Genomic DNA, 16,242 nt, shown 5'->3' on the forward strand with positions numbered 1-16,242 from the left:
CACAAATACATTTTAAATCCATGTCATGATCCACAAATAGATTTCAGTGACTTGTACTTCAAAACCAGAATTTCTGTTTGTAGATTGTTTCACATTTATTTTATGAATTTTGACACTATTGTACCGCTGTTTTATGGTGGAATTTTCTACAAATGCACTCTTCGCAATTTGCAAACAAACACACTCTAACTTGTATTTTCAAACCACTGTTTCCAGACACACATACAAATTATGTGCAATGCTCAGTGTTCAAGTGTAGAATCTGTGTTTGCACATCACAGTGTGTGTGTGGATCGCTATGCTAGGTGTTCAAGTGTTGAATTAGTGTTTGTACATCACAGCCTGTGTGTGGAATGCATTGCATTCGTCTACAAATCTTTTTGCTCCCCCTTCACCACAGCGTCAATCCACAAATGTAATCAGCCAATCAGGGGGATCGCTTGCTAAGGGATGTCCCGCCTCCTCAATAACCCCACCAAAATAAGAGCACCGGGCATACCGCTCGCTCTGCGCCCTCATGCAGGACATGGTGTGCAGAGAGAGACTGGGTGTTATGTTAGAGTTTGGAATTACAACTAACGCGTATGCGTTTAACAGGGAACGTCCATCTTTATTTTTGGCTTGTTTACACTTCTTAATTTCTCCTCTTCTCCCGCTCTACACTCTACTCCTTTACTAGAAACTGGGCTAATCACAAGACTGTAATGGAGTATGGAAACATTGGATGGATTAATCCAGAAGGAGGCGGTAATGCACCATTTTGGGTGGGGCAACCGCCGTTAAAATAAACAGAAGAAGAGTCTCCGGTTTGTTTACAGTCAGGCATGGATGGAGTTCACACAGTCCCTTTTAAAGCTGCCACTGCCAGTAATACGTTTAGATTTACTGTCAATGGTTTAGATGATGTAAGACGACTTGCAGACACATTTTCGCTCACAACAATAGACTGTCGATACGTTCGAAACGCCATAAAGGCTGTATTACTCGCAGAGGCATCTCTGTTGACTCGCTATAGGAGACTGACTCAACAGCAACTAGCGTTAGCTCAACCTAACGTTAATTTCTAAAGGTAAGAAGGCTAATGTTTAGGTAGCCTATTTATATAATTTTCTTCTTCTTGGTAACGTTCACTTTACCGATCATTTCCAGTTTACTGTCCATTGTGTACATGCCTTAACGTTAGCTAACTAGGTTGAGAAAGTAGGCAGCTAGCAGCAACGTTAGCAACAACTCACGTTAGCTTGCCTACCTGTGCTACGTTACGTTTAGTGCTTGTGTTTGCTTTTTATATTAATGCATCGTACACCTGTTAAACTTTACAATGACCATTAATATCAGTTACAAATAATGGGGATCCAAATAAACAATAACGTGATAATGACTCTTAATCAAAGCTATAAGTTATACAGCTTTGATAGCGTCTGTTTTTTTTTGGTAAATACAGCGATGGTAAACTATCCAAGGTTAGCAGTAGGCTACAGTTGATCTTAAAATAGGTGAGTAAACTCTGCCTCATTTCAAAGAGGCGTGTAAACCATTGATAGTACAAGTGTAAACTGAATTCATTTGGGTTTAGCCTCCACTATGCCCCTGGCTAGCGTTAAATGGTAATCAATTTCCTGCTGATCTGAGCTGACCCAGCGAGCACAAAACGTTTTTTCAACGTTGATTTTTAGTTGAAATCTGGGTGATATTGGGTTTGAACGTCTAAGACCTAATTTCACCCTCTTTTCAATCGGCTAAAATGCGGTTACATGTTAAATTCTGTGATATTTTTGAGGACGGAAAAATTATCAAAAATGTATCATGAACAATCATTGTATCAACATATTTCATACAGGACTAGGCTCCCAAACTCGGGAGTCAGTTTACCAGCGAGCAAGAAAGCAGTTTGTGTTGCTGTCCTGCCTGAATCTCAGGAGATACCTGCCTCAGAGGAGACAGGCATCGCCTGCAGGTGCAGTGGCCAAAGATCACAACTATGACTGCCATCCTTCCCCTGGTTAGTATTACAAAAAGAAGAACAGCTTATTATGTCTTACAGGAAAAAATGTGGCAATGGATTACATTGTAAGTATCTTGTAGTAGTATTCAGAGCAGCTGGCCCAGGCAGTTACTCAGAATTATACTACAAGATCCTGAGGGGAGCGTCTATATGTTCCCCCAGCCCTATGTTCCCCCAGCCCTATATTCCCCCAGCCCTATGTTCCCCCAGCCCTATGTTCCCCCAGCCCTATATTCCCCCAGCCCTATGTTCCCCCAGCCCTGTTTCCTCTGTTTAATAATAAAATAAAGATTTTCACCTGTCTTCCAAGCATTTTCATATATGAAAAAAAATCGTACAGCAGACCACCCTTAAAGTTTTGATTGGTGTGGCTCCATGTGGGGTTATCACATTTGTATCCAAACTGTACACTGGCTCCAGCTCATATATAAAAATAAATCGGAAATCACACAGATCTTACATTTACTTCAGCCAACAGACGACAAGTAATGGCCGACATGGGTTTCCTGATGGAGAAGATGCTGTCAGAGGTGGGGGCAACACTCATCATCCCTCCAGGGAAGAAATCTCCTCAGCTCAGCATGGAGGACACCAAGAAGACCCTATCTAGCTATCTGACTTTGGATGATATCTAATCAAAAAATAAAGTTGTGTTAATGTCAGTTTGATCCCAATTAAATCCATTGGGGGATGTTGAAGACTATCCAGTTTGGGGAACAGTGTTGTTGGGCAGTAAAGTAAAGCAACGCATTACTGTAATCGTATTACTTTTCCAGGCAGTAACCTGTGTATAAGGTATTACAATTTCCAAAGTGTATTAGGCTACAGTTACTAATCCAAGTGACCTCAGTTTACTGCATTACATGCAGTAATATATGTTGTTGCCTCCTCCTGTAAGGTTAATTATTATTCCCCAAAAGTGGATTCAGTTCCAAAATGAGGGGGTAGCAAGGGCAATACACTAAAGTTACGAGTAATGTAACTAATTACTTACTATTATACCAAGTAATAAGTAGGCCTAGAGGAATTGTATTACCTTTTTTAATTAGTAATCATAAGTAATATAAGCAACTAATTACATTTTCTGAGTCACTTGCCCAACATTGTTCAGGGAATAACATAAGTTTGAAAAACACACTTTTAGATATCTAAAAGTGTGTTTTTCTCCTATATAGGAGATGGTCTGATTGTGCAATAAAACCCAATAATGCAAAACTGCTAAATAGCCTACTGCAATTGTGCAATAAGCAAATAATCAACACTGTTGGATGTTTACTGACTTAGTCTTTATTATTATTAGCCTACTAGCATCATTATTACTCACACTGCTGTATATAATATAATATTATGTACCTCACATATTTAGCCTAACTTTTTAATCAATGTTATGGCTTAGTTCGGTGCTACTACTGTATTGTCTGGGTGGACCAAAACTCATATTTCCGTATTATTGGGCTGAATGGCGATACGCAATATCTCCGTATTTTCTAGAAAGTTGGCTAAATATTTGGTTGTAAATTGGTGCTTGCACAAAATATTGACACAATGAGATTTTTGACAGTAATCATCAGTAATGTTGACGTAGCCTATGTGTGGGTCAAGGCAAATAGACAGGAACAGTCTGGTAAATCAATTCACAACATGACATCACTTTACTGTAATGCAGCCTTTAAACCCAGGAAAATACAGCATTATGCCATATCACCATACTATGGTATCCAAAATCTAACACGATATCTCGTCTCATACCCAGCTTGTAACACACAATGGTCACATATTCTCCTCTTCTCTCTTCAGATACACGTTTAACCCCGTCCCCACCCCTGCAAAACATTTCAGTGATGCAGCATCAAGTGCTCCTGGACCTCTACCTTTTACAAGAAAGTGTGAGAAACCCATGATCAAAATAGACATTTTAAATGTGTTACTTATGGTTGGAATTCTTGTGAAAATAAATCCCCCCTTTTGCAAATTGCTGGGGACCCCCTGGAACCCCCTCTAGGACCCCTGGGGGGACCACTGATCTAAACAGTGATACGACCTAGTTCGCAAGGGATATCTAGCTGCATATACATCATATTGAATACCAGACAGAATGCTCAAAACAAATGAGGTCTGGGAAATTTTAATATTTTTTTATTGACAATGTGTAGAAAGCCGAGAGAGGGATCAGCCGAGCAGCATTTTGGTAAACAAACCGCGTTTCCAGGTGGAAACAATCAACAATGGTACCCTATGGAGCGAGCTTTGAGTGCTCACTCTAGCCCCAGCTGTGCGGTGTACATTTTAAAAACTGACAGTTCACACAACTTTAACACATGTATACAGCAAACTCATGAGCTACTTCTGCTCTCACTAATGCCAAAAAACAAGCGATGGCATGTCGTTTTTGGGATATTAACGTTTGTTTGGCACAACTCATAGGCCTCCTAGTTAACTGCCGCTGTTCTGTTTTTTTTTTAATTCGCGGTTCCGAGGGTTTTGCTGTGTTTTTTTTGTGACATCACGTTGATTCCTCGTATTATTCACTCTCTTATACAGGATTTATTTTCTTAAAAAAATAAACCACTTTTCGTTCATTTATTTGACTCAAATGTATGCTCGAATGTCGAATCTAGTCACTTTTGGGTTTTTACCATTTGGCTTCATCTGGTCATGTGCAGAGATAAATTAATCATAATTTGCATTACATTAAAATGTAATAAACGACATGTTGGTTTAACCTCTGACTCCCCTCCCCCTCTCTGCACTTGGTGCAATCCATTCGTACTACAGCAGTGCGATCTCCCAGCTTCCTCCTTTTTCTTCGGGCGGGCTCCCTCGAAGTCCCACTCCCCTGTGGCGGTCTGGGAGCTTCATGATATGCATCATGTCTTCTTCCAACCAAACTCAAGTGAGTGTAACTGCTGAAATGGTTTAAAAGCTGTAGTTGTACTGTAACGTTACCCTACATCAATGTAGGTGTCGTCGGTAAACTACACCGTAGCGAGCTAACTCTCGCCAGCCGCAGACTGCTGGGGTCATACGAGGGGTGCACTGCGGCACCCCTCGTATGATACACAAGCATGTAGCTAAGGCCAAGTTGGTTCACGTTAGCTATGAAGCTAACGCATGGATTCGGTGTAGCTTATCGTTAGTGTGAGAAGTCAGAGAAAAGCCTGAAATATTGCAATCGTTCGTTTCAAACCAAAGGTGACACACTTTCACACAATAGCAACAAGAATAGCTGCGCCAGCGATGATGTGGGACAGGAACTGGAGTTGAGCAGGTATTCCTCTGGACAGGCGATTCTGTCTCGCAAACTGACCAAATGTGGGGCACCGATTCAGGCGTTCTATGGAGAGCGGAGTGCTGGTTGATTTGTCATTTGAGTGCGATAATGGAGCCAACATAGCGTTTTGTTACTGAAGAGTGAAGCACTTTGTGTAATTAATAAATCTAATCTTAACTGTGAGTTTGGACATTTTAAGGAAATAATAGTTAGGGTTTTCTTCGACTAAGACTAGACTAAAATACTCAAGACTTTTGGCTAAAACTTGACTAATTAAAAACAGTATGAGGTTGACTAAATATGTTAAACTAACGGTGACATTTGGCACAGGACTAAGACTAAATTACAACACTAAGCTGAAGGAATGGACATGGAGGAATGTTATTGCCATATTTGAGATGCAAGGTTTTACAATAAATTATGAGTGCTTACAGGAAAATGTATTTTTCTCCCAGGAACAGCAGGTGGAGTCAGCAGTGGTCAATCTTCTCCAATTGCTCAATAGAAACATGACTCCCACTCCCAACTCAGCAGCAAGGGTTCCTGCAGCCCCAACGATGGCCACTCCACCTTCCCATGACCAGCCACCCGCATCTACAATGTTGAGGATGCAGCAGCAGCAGCAGCAGCAGCGACCAATGACCAGGTATTCTAACTTAAGGCTTAGTAAATGATAATTTGAGATTGTTAATATAGCTTGGGCAACTATGATAAAACCTGTTCTTTGTAAGGTAAACTTCTTGATATGTTGGATTTTAATAAAATGTACTTCAAAATGTACATTATTGCTAGTTTGGGCCCAGCAAGAAGTGTACCCACCTCCTCTCCTTCCAGTCATGATCAGAGCATGGAAACCCGGGTGCAGCGGGAGATGACCAGGTAATAACACTTTCCACTTGTTTCTATGAGAAAATAACATTGTGAGTCTAGTTTATTTGCATAGCCCTGAATTCACAAGCATGTCTCTGCACTTTTTCTTTTTACACAGAGAGCATGTGATATTGCTGTTAGGAAGGCCGATGAATAAGCCAGCGTTGCCTTTTTACACAGAAAGTGCTTTTATGCCAACTTTCCGCAAGTAAAAGAGCCATGACGTTCCATCGTTGCTATGGAGATGTTAATAGCTGTAGGCTACCTGCTGCCGAGGGGAATATTAGAAGTAGTATTGTAACATTGTGGATGGTTTTGAGAAGAGATGGAACCAAGCAAACATCCTCACCTGTAGCCCATGATGCCAAAGAGAGATATATCAGAAGCACACACAAAAACAAGTGTGAATTCGCAAGAGATGCAACCACATATGCAAATGTCAGAAAATGCAGGATTTCAGGGGTAGCCCACCCTTCTCTGCCATCAGGCATTTCGAATTTTGCCCTACCGCCCCACTTTTAGCCAGCTGGCATGAACACAAATGCACACCTTCACACACTTGACCTCCATGCTACATTTCAGACTCCTTCCGCTATCACATTGTAATTCAAAATGTCCCTTCCGCCACCCCCTTTAGCCAATTGCAATGAACACAAACACCGTTTTGAGGTGGTAAAGTAGGAAGTTAAGCAGGCGAAACCAATCTGACTGTAATCTCAGACTCTTATATAGCACTAAACTTATATAGGAAGGATGACATCACTGATGACACATCCCATTGCGCAACGGGGACACTTCTCATTCTAGTAAGTTCGGAAGGATGACATCATCACTGATGACATCATTAGGTAAATAGGGCAACTTATATAGCCTCAGCCAGGAAGGATGACATCATCACTGATGGCATCACATTAGGTGATTAGGGCCATTTATATAGCCTCAGCCAGGAAGGATGACATCACCGATGACATCACATCATTATGTAATTAGAGCAATTACCCCCCAAAAAATTCTGGCTCCTTCAGTTCACCCCCATGGGTGCTCTTTCCACGCCCTGAAAGTTTCAGCCCGATCGCACGTAACACGGCATAGCCGTGTGCCGGACCAAGTTCTGCTCACTCACAAACGCTCACAACACTTCTAATTTTTCATAGTAGATGTAACGTGTCTGTAATCACGGTAAAATTGCGGAATTGGTGCCTAGATAAGGCAACCGGTCTGGGTATGTTTTTTTTCTAGCTGCGAATAGTGCGTTACATTGTCGCCCCCTCTTGGAATTTCAATGCCCCCTCTGCTGTGGTGGGCTGCAGCCGGGACTGCTGTGTCATCAGCGTACATCAGGGTCTCAACACCCTTGCATGCAAAGGTCATTGATAATCATTTAACTTGTCATATTTATAACGTGGCATATTTTTCATCTCTCTGCCTATAGGCAATTTCCTGCCATATTCGACAGAAGGAGTAAGGGGAAGAGGAGGTTTTCAACAACTCCGACGGCATCTGTCAAATTCCTTTCATTCACTCTTTGTGTCCTCCCCGGCCCTTCATCAGTTACCCCTAAGGGGTCAGTAGAACTAAGACTGATGCAGGCTGGCCTGGGGAAAAGACTGGTGTCCATGCCAGAAGACGTGGACCACAAAGAGGTGAAGTCAATTGTTGCATGTTTAAATGACTCATTGAAGAGGCTATTTCATAGATCTCCAACTCTGGCCTTCGTAGAGCTGCCCACCTGAAGGCTTTCTCCAATCCTATCTAGCACCCCTGATTACTAATCAGCAGCTTGTCAGATCTTAGCTGAATCAGGAGTGTTCCAAAGGGGGCTAGATTAAAAAACACAGCAGCTCTCCAGGGCCAGAGTTTGAGACCGCTGGTCAACTGTAACTACAACAGATTTGTTTTCCTGATTAGATGGTCAAGATGCTTGAGGATGAATTCCCCAAACTGGGCTCTTTGACAGGGGGGTGGCTTTTCCAGAAAGCCACAGGTAAGCACGTACATGGACAAACTTATAATGCATTAGAGCTGTGCAGTTGGTGTTACTAATTGTTTCAACACAGTATCATCAACAACTAACATGATCTTAATCTTTAACAAGGGGGAAGTGGCCAACGGAAGCTGTCAGTGGTGGTCCCTGAATCCGAGGGCTACACGGGGAAGCAGCTGAAGAGTGCCTCCAACAGTGGGAAGAATGTGTTGTACATTGTCCCACTTCAGGAAGAGCTTGATACCACACCTTTGCCCCTTGATTCAAGGGAATTTTCGAAAATGCCCCGCTCGGTATGCAAAAGGTGTGGATCTACCATGCCTCTTCAGCTGCTGGCCCTCCACTTAGAAGAGTGTGACACAGAAATGCCTGTGGTAAGTTGTTTCTTGTTGATGTACGTAAGTTGCAAGCTTACTCACACTTCCACTCATGTCAGATTTGTGGCTGGCTGCAATACACACCCATTGAAAAAATACATGAGAACTGGTGAACCATGTGTAGTGAATCACAGGGTCAGGGGGTGCCCGAAATTTATAAGTACTGTACACTTACTATACATAAAGCAAAATAACCAGTGTCACTGTAATGTTGCCTCTCTGCCGCTAATGGAAGGCTTCTCTCTGGGCACTCGCTGGGCTCTGGGCACACTCTTCATAGAGTGCCCAAGTCATGCCAACGTTTGGGTTCTTCATGGGAAGTGATTTCATTCCCCATTAATTTAGTAAAATCCTTATTAAAATAGTCTTAATTGGACAAATGCAACTGATTCAGCTATAGGAGAGACCATGGAACATTTTTGTTTTTGTCTGAGTGAAATGTTCTATGGTGTCATGATTCTGAATATAGCTGAATTGCTTGGTTTATCCAAGTAAAACTCTTTATAAGGAATTTAAGGAATGAGAAATGAGTCCCCCTGCCACCCTGCATTTCAGAAGTTCTTTTCTGAGAAGGCTGCTCTCGTGTATCCTCACTCATATTCTCTGAGATCTCTCCTCGCTTCTCTGAGAAGGGACAAGAGCTTTTGTTTTTTCTCTCTCTCCACTTCTGCTCGTATTAAGGGTGTCACGGTACACAAAAGTCACGGTTCGGTACGTACCTCGATTTCGGGGTCATTGTTCGGTACGGGTTCGGTACAACGGGGAAAAAAAGGAACAAAAAATCAGGTTAGGTTTGTTTTTATTTATTTAGAAAATACAGTACTAGTCCTCCACCTAGTGTCATAAATTGATACAGCATGGCCCCGTAGTGTACTAAACCACTACACGTAACGGTGAACATATAGACTCTCTTGCATTAGGTTATATTTTTGTGTAGGGCTGGCTCTACGACATTAAACATTTGCTACCCTCGCTAGTCGGCACAACCAATAATTATCATAATAACAATACGGGTGAACTGTTGCGTCTTTACCAGCCACTACAGTTCCCCTCCTCTAATGACCGGATGTAAAGTAAACAAACCAGGCGTAGTCAAAGGAGCGGAAAGGAGATGTCATCTCATAAAACCAGCGCAGTTTGGCAGTATTTGATCCAGTAAATGGAAATATGGTTGTCAGATAAAACTAGCATATAACGTTAACCACTCGACCTGGATTCAGCACAGCCATGTGCACTCAAGGAAGGACAGCAGGACCTGATGTTATAGCATTGAACGCGTTAGCCACACAAGATAATATGGCAATGAACAAGATGCTTCCACTCAACTTTGTTGAGGGCAAAGGCTTCCGAAAGTTAACTGGACTATATTTAGCCTGAATACATGGTGCTAGGGTGAGTTGTCAAAGTTTTCTGCTGTGCAGTGTTCATAAACAGCGCAAGAGGATTTGGATATTGACGATTATGATGAACATAATTAACTGAGTGTGTATTGACGTATTCGTCATATAGCTACATGCACCGAACCGTGACGCCCATACCGTGACATCATGGGACAAATACACGTACCCTGACACCCCTAGCTCCTACAACTTTTGCCCAATCTTCACCTAACCATGACACACAGCGTTGTGGACTGGCCTGTACAAAAGTCTTATAGCAGTTTTTCCACCGTTTTCCTATTATGACTTCCAAAGCTGTCGTTGGTGGGGTCTATTCCGGTGGGAGACATGTTTACATTCTTATTCTTCTTACAGGTTGATGTCTCTGAAGATGACCAAGAGGAAGTACAGCTTCATGATCGTGACCAAGAGGTTTGTGTCAAACAATTATTTCAGCTCATGACATTGAGGCAGGAAGTAGCAAACGTTTGTAATCGCCCTCTCTCTCGGTGCATGCTAATTGAAAAACAAATCATTGCTGCAGGAGGATCTGACTGTGGTAGGTGAGGAAGAGGCCTCAGAACACAGCAACAATGGGGTACTTATGCTCTACTCTTCTATACCAATATAGATTTTAAACCTTATGCATCTTTATGTCTTTCAGTTATAAACACTTAAAATTATACTTCCTGTCCTCCTTACAGATGTGTCCCTTTTGCCGGACAAATTATCCGTTGGGAATTCTCCCGTATCATGCCACTGTGTGTCCAGCTGGGTAAGATAAACGCATGTTTGGAATAGGGCTGGGTATTGGCAAGGACCTCACGATACGATACGTATCACGATACATGGGTTGCGATACGATTGTATCACGATACATTGCGGTACAATACATATTGCGATATATTGCAATACTCTAGACAATTTACTCAAAATTAAATAATAGAGCTAAAGATACAACAAACTGTGTACCACCCAGGTAGTGTAATAATATGTACATCACTTTATACTGATAACTTAGTGGACAAATTTAGTCAAAACTACTGAGTGTTGAGTGTGTTACTGAACACACAGACATAAAAAGTATCCTTATTGTGTCAGACCACACGGCTGTGCAAAAACATCCATATGGGAAATATCGATACAGTATCTATTAGGGGTGGGAATCACCAGATGCCCGGTGGCCTGGCATGGCCTGCAAAACAATTTTTTTATATATTGATACTTGGCGTCCAAATATCGATAGTATATCGTCAGGCACGATATATTGCCGTACCGATTTTATTGCACAGCCCTAGTTTGGAACAGTACTACCACCATGATTGTCACGTCGTTTGAGCATAAATAATCAAATTCATAGTACTCGTAAAATAGGCCTAACAAAGAATTCCTCCTGGCCCTCCTGTTGCAGCCTTGTTTTTTTGCCTTTTTTATAGTATTTCATGTCAGCCATTTCCCGTTATTTAGTTATGTGAAGGTGCCGTAACAACAAATCACTAGTCCTATGATATTTAGACTAACACTATTGAGCAGGTTCTACCATTTTCATTTCAGATTAGCACAAGATAGAAATGGGTCAGACAGTGCTGGTCCCTCAACCCCAGATGCTGCAGGCCCTTCGAGATCAGACACCTCGAGACCAGATGTTGCAGGTCCGTCGAGACAAGATGCTGCACTTCCCTCCAGACGAGACACTTCAAGTCTAAACTGTGCAGATCCCTCTCGACCAGATGGCACAGGTCCTTCAATACCAGGTGGTGATTAGTATAATGGTGCAGTTTAGCTAACAAAATCCAGAACAGAACCTGCCCAGTCTTAGCGAAGTGTCTTATCTATATGTGTATGATGAGGCATTGTGTTCCTAAAATGCACAGCTAGAGGTCTTGAGTGCTTTCCGCACAGCTAGCCTTCCTCCCTTCTTGCCTCAGATGCGGGCTGAGCAGGGACTGTAAATAAGGTCCACTCATTGCTACCGGTGTACACTGACCCGGGCGGGCAGTCAGCACTAGAGTTGGCAAAACTGCTTCAAATGACCATTACTAGTGCAAACCCATCAGCAGATTCAAATTTTCATCGACTAAAACTAGACTAAAATGTGAACAGTTTTTGTTGACTAAAACTAGACTAAGATACTGTAGTTATGGTTTTATTTGACTAAGATTAGACTAAAATGCTCAAACTTTTAGTCGACTAAAAACTTACAGCAAAAACAGGATGATGTTGACTAAATGATAAAAACTAATAAGGACATTTTCAACAACTTTGAGAATCATTTTTTTTTTGCTAGTTTGGCGCTTTATCTTTACATTGGGCAAACGGTATAAAAAAAAGCAAAAGTGCATGCGTTTAAATTTCAAAATGCCAGTCTTATTTCCCTTTCAGTGAATTTAGTCAGCTTAGATATCCACTTCTTGTTCCCCAAGAAATGTACCCTTCATTTGATCATAGACATTTAGAAAAATCCTTATATAAAGAGTTTGAAGCCTGGAACCAAGCCAATTGGTCCAGAGAATCATGACTGACCATGAAACATTTCACTTGGAGCAAAAAATATAAATAATTTATTTGTTGTAATTTAAATTGTTTGCTCCAAGTGAAATGTTTCATGGTCACTCGCAATTCTCAGAAAGAACGGTTGGCTTCGTACCAGGCTTAAAACTGGAAGGAATTTTCAAAATGTATATGGCTAAAATGAATGAGCAATTCTCTTGTGGAACAAGAACTGAGAAAAAGTGGGCAGTCACTGTTGAGCTCTATACATGTAGGAACAAAGATTCTATTGATTAACAGACTTTTCATTCTTTTAAGATTGGAAAACTGAAGATGATCCCAGGGTGGCAATTGGCTTATTCACCAAGGAACTGCTCCGCCAGAATGAAAATTCACCAACTCTCAAGCTGACTGTTGATGGGCCGACTGATAAAGATGAGCAGCTAAGGACAATGATCATCTTTTACAAGGAAGAAAGACGTCAATGGGCAGCACCTTTCCAGTGCAGAATTCAAGGTATTGTTTCAGATTGAATTTCAATCCCTCACTCCACCCCCAACATTTCTTTACCAACTTCACTTTACAAATGTTTCTTCAAATAACTTAACTAGTTTGTTGCACACCCTGTACATTTCCTTAGAGAGGTTTATGGCTACCTTCTTTAGACTTACTTCGTATTTTCTAGGTGATGCTGCGATCGGCAAGGGCGTTAACCGCCACCTGTTTTCCAAAATGACACACAAACTCAAGAATGGGTTCAAACTGGATCTAGGTTTGTATCAAAGCATTACTTCTAATTCAAGTAGAATTCACACATTTATTATTTTTATGCTTTTTATCCAAAATGCCTTATTTCACGTCTTTTTCTTATTTATTTATTTAAATTAACCAGTTAAGGGTGTCTGTTAATCAAAAGTAAAATTAACCGAAAACTAACATCCCTGGTTGCGATGCTAAACTGTCTCTGTGCTGGATTGATTTTTTTCTTGGGAAGAAGAAAGTAAAGCTCGCACACTGCAAGGCTCCAGTTGAGTGTTTTTATTTAACACCGATGGGTAACGTTTCGGGCACCCTGCCGTTCCTCAGACAGTGTGACATAGGACGACGCCGAAACGTTACCCATCGGTGTTAAATAAAAACACTCAACTGGAGCCTTGCAGTGTGCGAGCTTTACTTTCTTCCCTACTATTCCTGCCTCAAGCTCTGCACCTGCCCTACACAGGTTTGGATTGTGCGTGTCTCGCCTTTTTTTTCTTTGATTTTTTTCTCCCCATGCTTGCCTTAAAAGCAATATTGTGATGTCTCTCCCCAGGTACAGAGAAGACCATGCTGTTTGACGGTGAGGATGATCATCTTGTCCCTTCAGCACTGCCAGCACTTCTTGAGAGTGACTTGTTCTTAGTGGCAGGTCGAATGATTGGCCATTCAATCATCCATGGCGGTCCCACTGTGGCGGGACTTAGCGAAGCGGTTGTCAACATGCTTGGTGGTGGGACACCAGAGACTGCTGCCGCTGCTCTAACGCTCCTGGACTGTCCTGACTTTGACCTCAAGGATACAATCAGCCTTGTGAGTACAGCCAATGTGTCTTTGTCATTTGTATTGTGGAGTTTCATTGAATGACATGATCTGCTAGATATGAATGCTCATCAGTAACAGAACAAAGCTCACACAAGCAATTTAACCTTAAGCTGGAAACATGCTACAATGTCAGCCTCGACTTGGAGCGCACACCAGCTAGACCTATATACTTCAACGTCAGCTTGACGAGGGAGTCGCAAGGGAGTCACCAGCAAAATTAGTAAATTGTGTGATTTCACTAGGATTTCAATGACTAGAACTTAGCCCAAGGAGCGAATGTAGTGCATACTTGGTCTCATAGCTTTTAATCTGTCCTGTTATCTCTCCATGTACATTATATTTCTGGGAGCTGAACGCCAGCTGCGCCGGCAGGCTCGCCAGCCGCGGTGTAGCCGTCGGCACATTCAGCCAGGGCTTTGAAGTAGCATATTTCCCGCAATACTTCAATGTTTGGGTCAGCCAAGTCACAAGAGTATTTTGTAATGTGTGCTGAGGAATTTCCAACTTGAGGAAAATTTGAGCAAATGTATTTTGCTTAATGCTTATGGTATTGGTGGCAGTGATGCATTTAATTTGTGATGTTTTCTTACAGCTGCAAAAAAAAGAGGCCTTAACACAGGAAGAAACATCATGCCTCACCGATCTCTGCTTGGCATGGGACCTCCCTCCAGCAAACTCCCAAAACAAGCACTGGCTCTACGAAAAGCTACTAACCCATGCGGTAATGCAGTCATAACATCTTCTAATGTCTCCCACTTTTATCCATACAATTCTTAAGTTGGCACTTCATATGCACTCAAGACTGCTTTTGATATGCCAGAGGTTCCCAAACTTTTCAGATCAAGTACCACTATGTATGTAATTTTCCTTTGAGCTCTTGAATGCATCAAATGTGATTGTTGAATGGTTGAATGTCAGTTATTTGGCCAGTTCATTTCTCTGTGTTTGATCAGGCTTTCAGGTAATCGTAGGGTCCAATTCTTCATGTCTGCTTTTCAAATAATTGATGAGATTTTATGTTAAAATTCTTATTGTAGTAAGTTACCTCCTTTTGGAATATCACTCGAAACTGCATATCGCTGATCTTTCTCTGAGTGCGCACACTACAGCACCCGTTGCCATGCAGCTGTTGCTGGTAGGCTACTGTTGTCTGAGTCAGGGCTCAAATAACCATTGCAACATTTAGCCAGAGCTACATTGATGCAACACAACAGATAACCTTATTTGCTGATAGGCTGATGGCAGTCAGTAAGGCTCTTGAGTACCACCAGGTGGAGCCTCGCAGACCGCCAGTGGTCCATGGACCACAGTTTGGGAATCAATGTGCAATGCTATCTGTTGAACTGACGTTTGATTAACAGATATTTGAATGGAGTTGTATTGTTTATTGTAAAGCTGAAATTAACTTGAATTATAGGTCATTGGCCGAAGAAGCCGTCAAATCAAGCAGATGCGCAAGGGCCTGAAAGACACTGGGTTGTGGCCGCTTATTTCCACTAGAGTGGATGTGCTTCCCATCCTGTTCCCGAGGGAGTCGGAGCAGCAGTTAATGCCGGAGGTATCCCCCCATATTATGACACACATATTCAATTGTTTCTACAAATTATAGAGCAGCATTTGATGTAGTTTTTACAAAATAGTTTCTTCATACACACATTGCAGATCGTCCTGGAGAGTATCGTACACAGGCCTCTGGGACTTGCCTCTGTGGATGACGACGACGATGACGATGTCCCTCCAGCAGCGGCGGTGGAACGTGTGACAGGGTTCTTGAAAACCTTCATTGAAGAAGGTATCTTTGCACAAAATAATTATGCCGTTTTTCCAATCTGGAAGTGTTTCTGTAAGTAAATTGCTTCAACAATTTCCCCCTGAAGTATATCTGTTTTCTTACAGCAACACCAGAGGTTCTGCGTGATTTGATGAAGTTCTGGGTGGGCTGGGAGGTGCCTTGCTCCAACCTAAAGTTGGTGGTGGTCAACGCCACCTATCCAACTTCTGCCACATGCTTTGAGCGCTTGCGCCTTCCGAGCCACTACCTCTCTTATTCTGCTCTGAAGGAAGACATGGAGATGTGTCTCAGGTCTGTGGAATTCGGATTCGGGCTTCTTTAAGGACTTGAAGGGTGATGAGATAGCCTTTAATCTTTTACCTGGTAGATCCATGATGTTTTATGGGGGCACTTTAAAATCTTGACTAATATTTTATATTGTTGTTCTTGTTCAATAATGAGGGATGCGAGTTCTAATTATGTTCTTGGATATAGGATCTTGTCCTCAACTTGT

The 16,242-nt window shown here is 42.0% G+C and overlaps 1 long non-coding RNA gene across 1 annotated transcript; it reads left to right on the top strand.

Moving 5' to 3' along the window:
• The first annotated feature begins 840 nt into the window (after positions 1-840).
• LOC310783256 lies at positions 841-2,606 on the top strand. The gene is made up of 3 exons (XR_014553075.1): positions 841-1,069; positions 1,841-2,002; positions 2,477-2,606. It is a non-coding gene; the product is annotated as an uncharacterized lncRNA (long non-coding RNA).
• Positions 2,607-16,242: the final 13,636 nt, after the last annotated feature.

The sequence above is a fragment of the Poromitra crassiceps genome (genome assembly GCF_964638095.1).
Source record: "Poromitra crassiceps genome assembly, chromosome: 10".
NCBI classification, from domain to species: Eukaryota; Metazoa; Chordata; class Actinopteri; order Beryciformes; family Melamphaidae; genus Poromitra; species Poromitra crassiceps.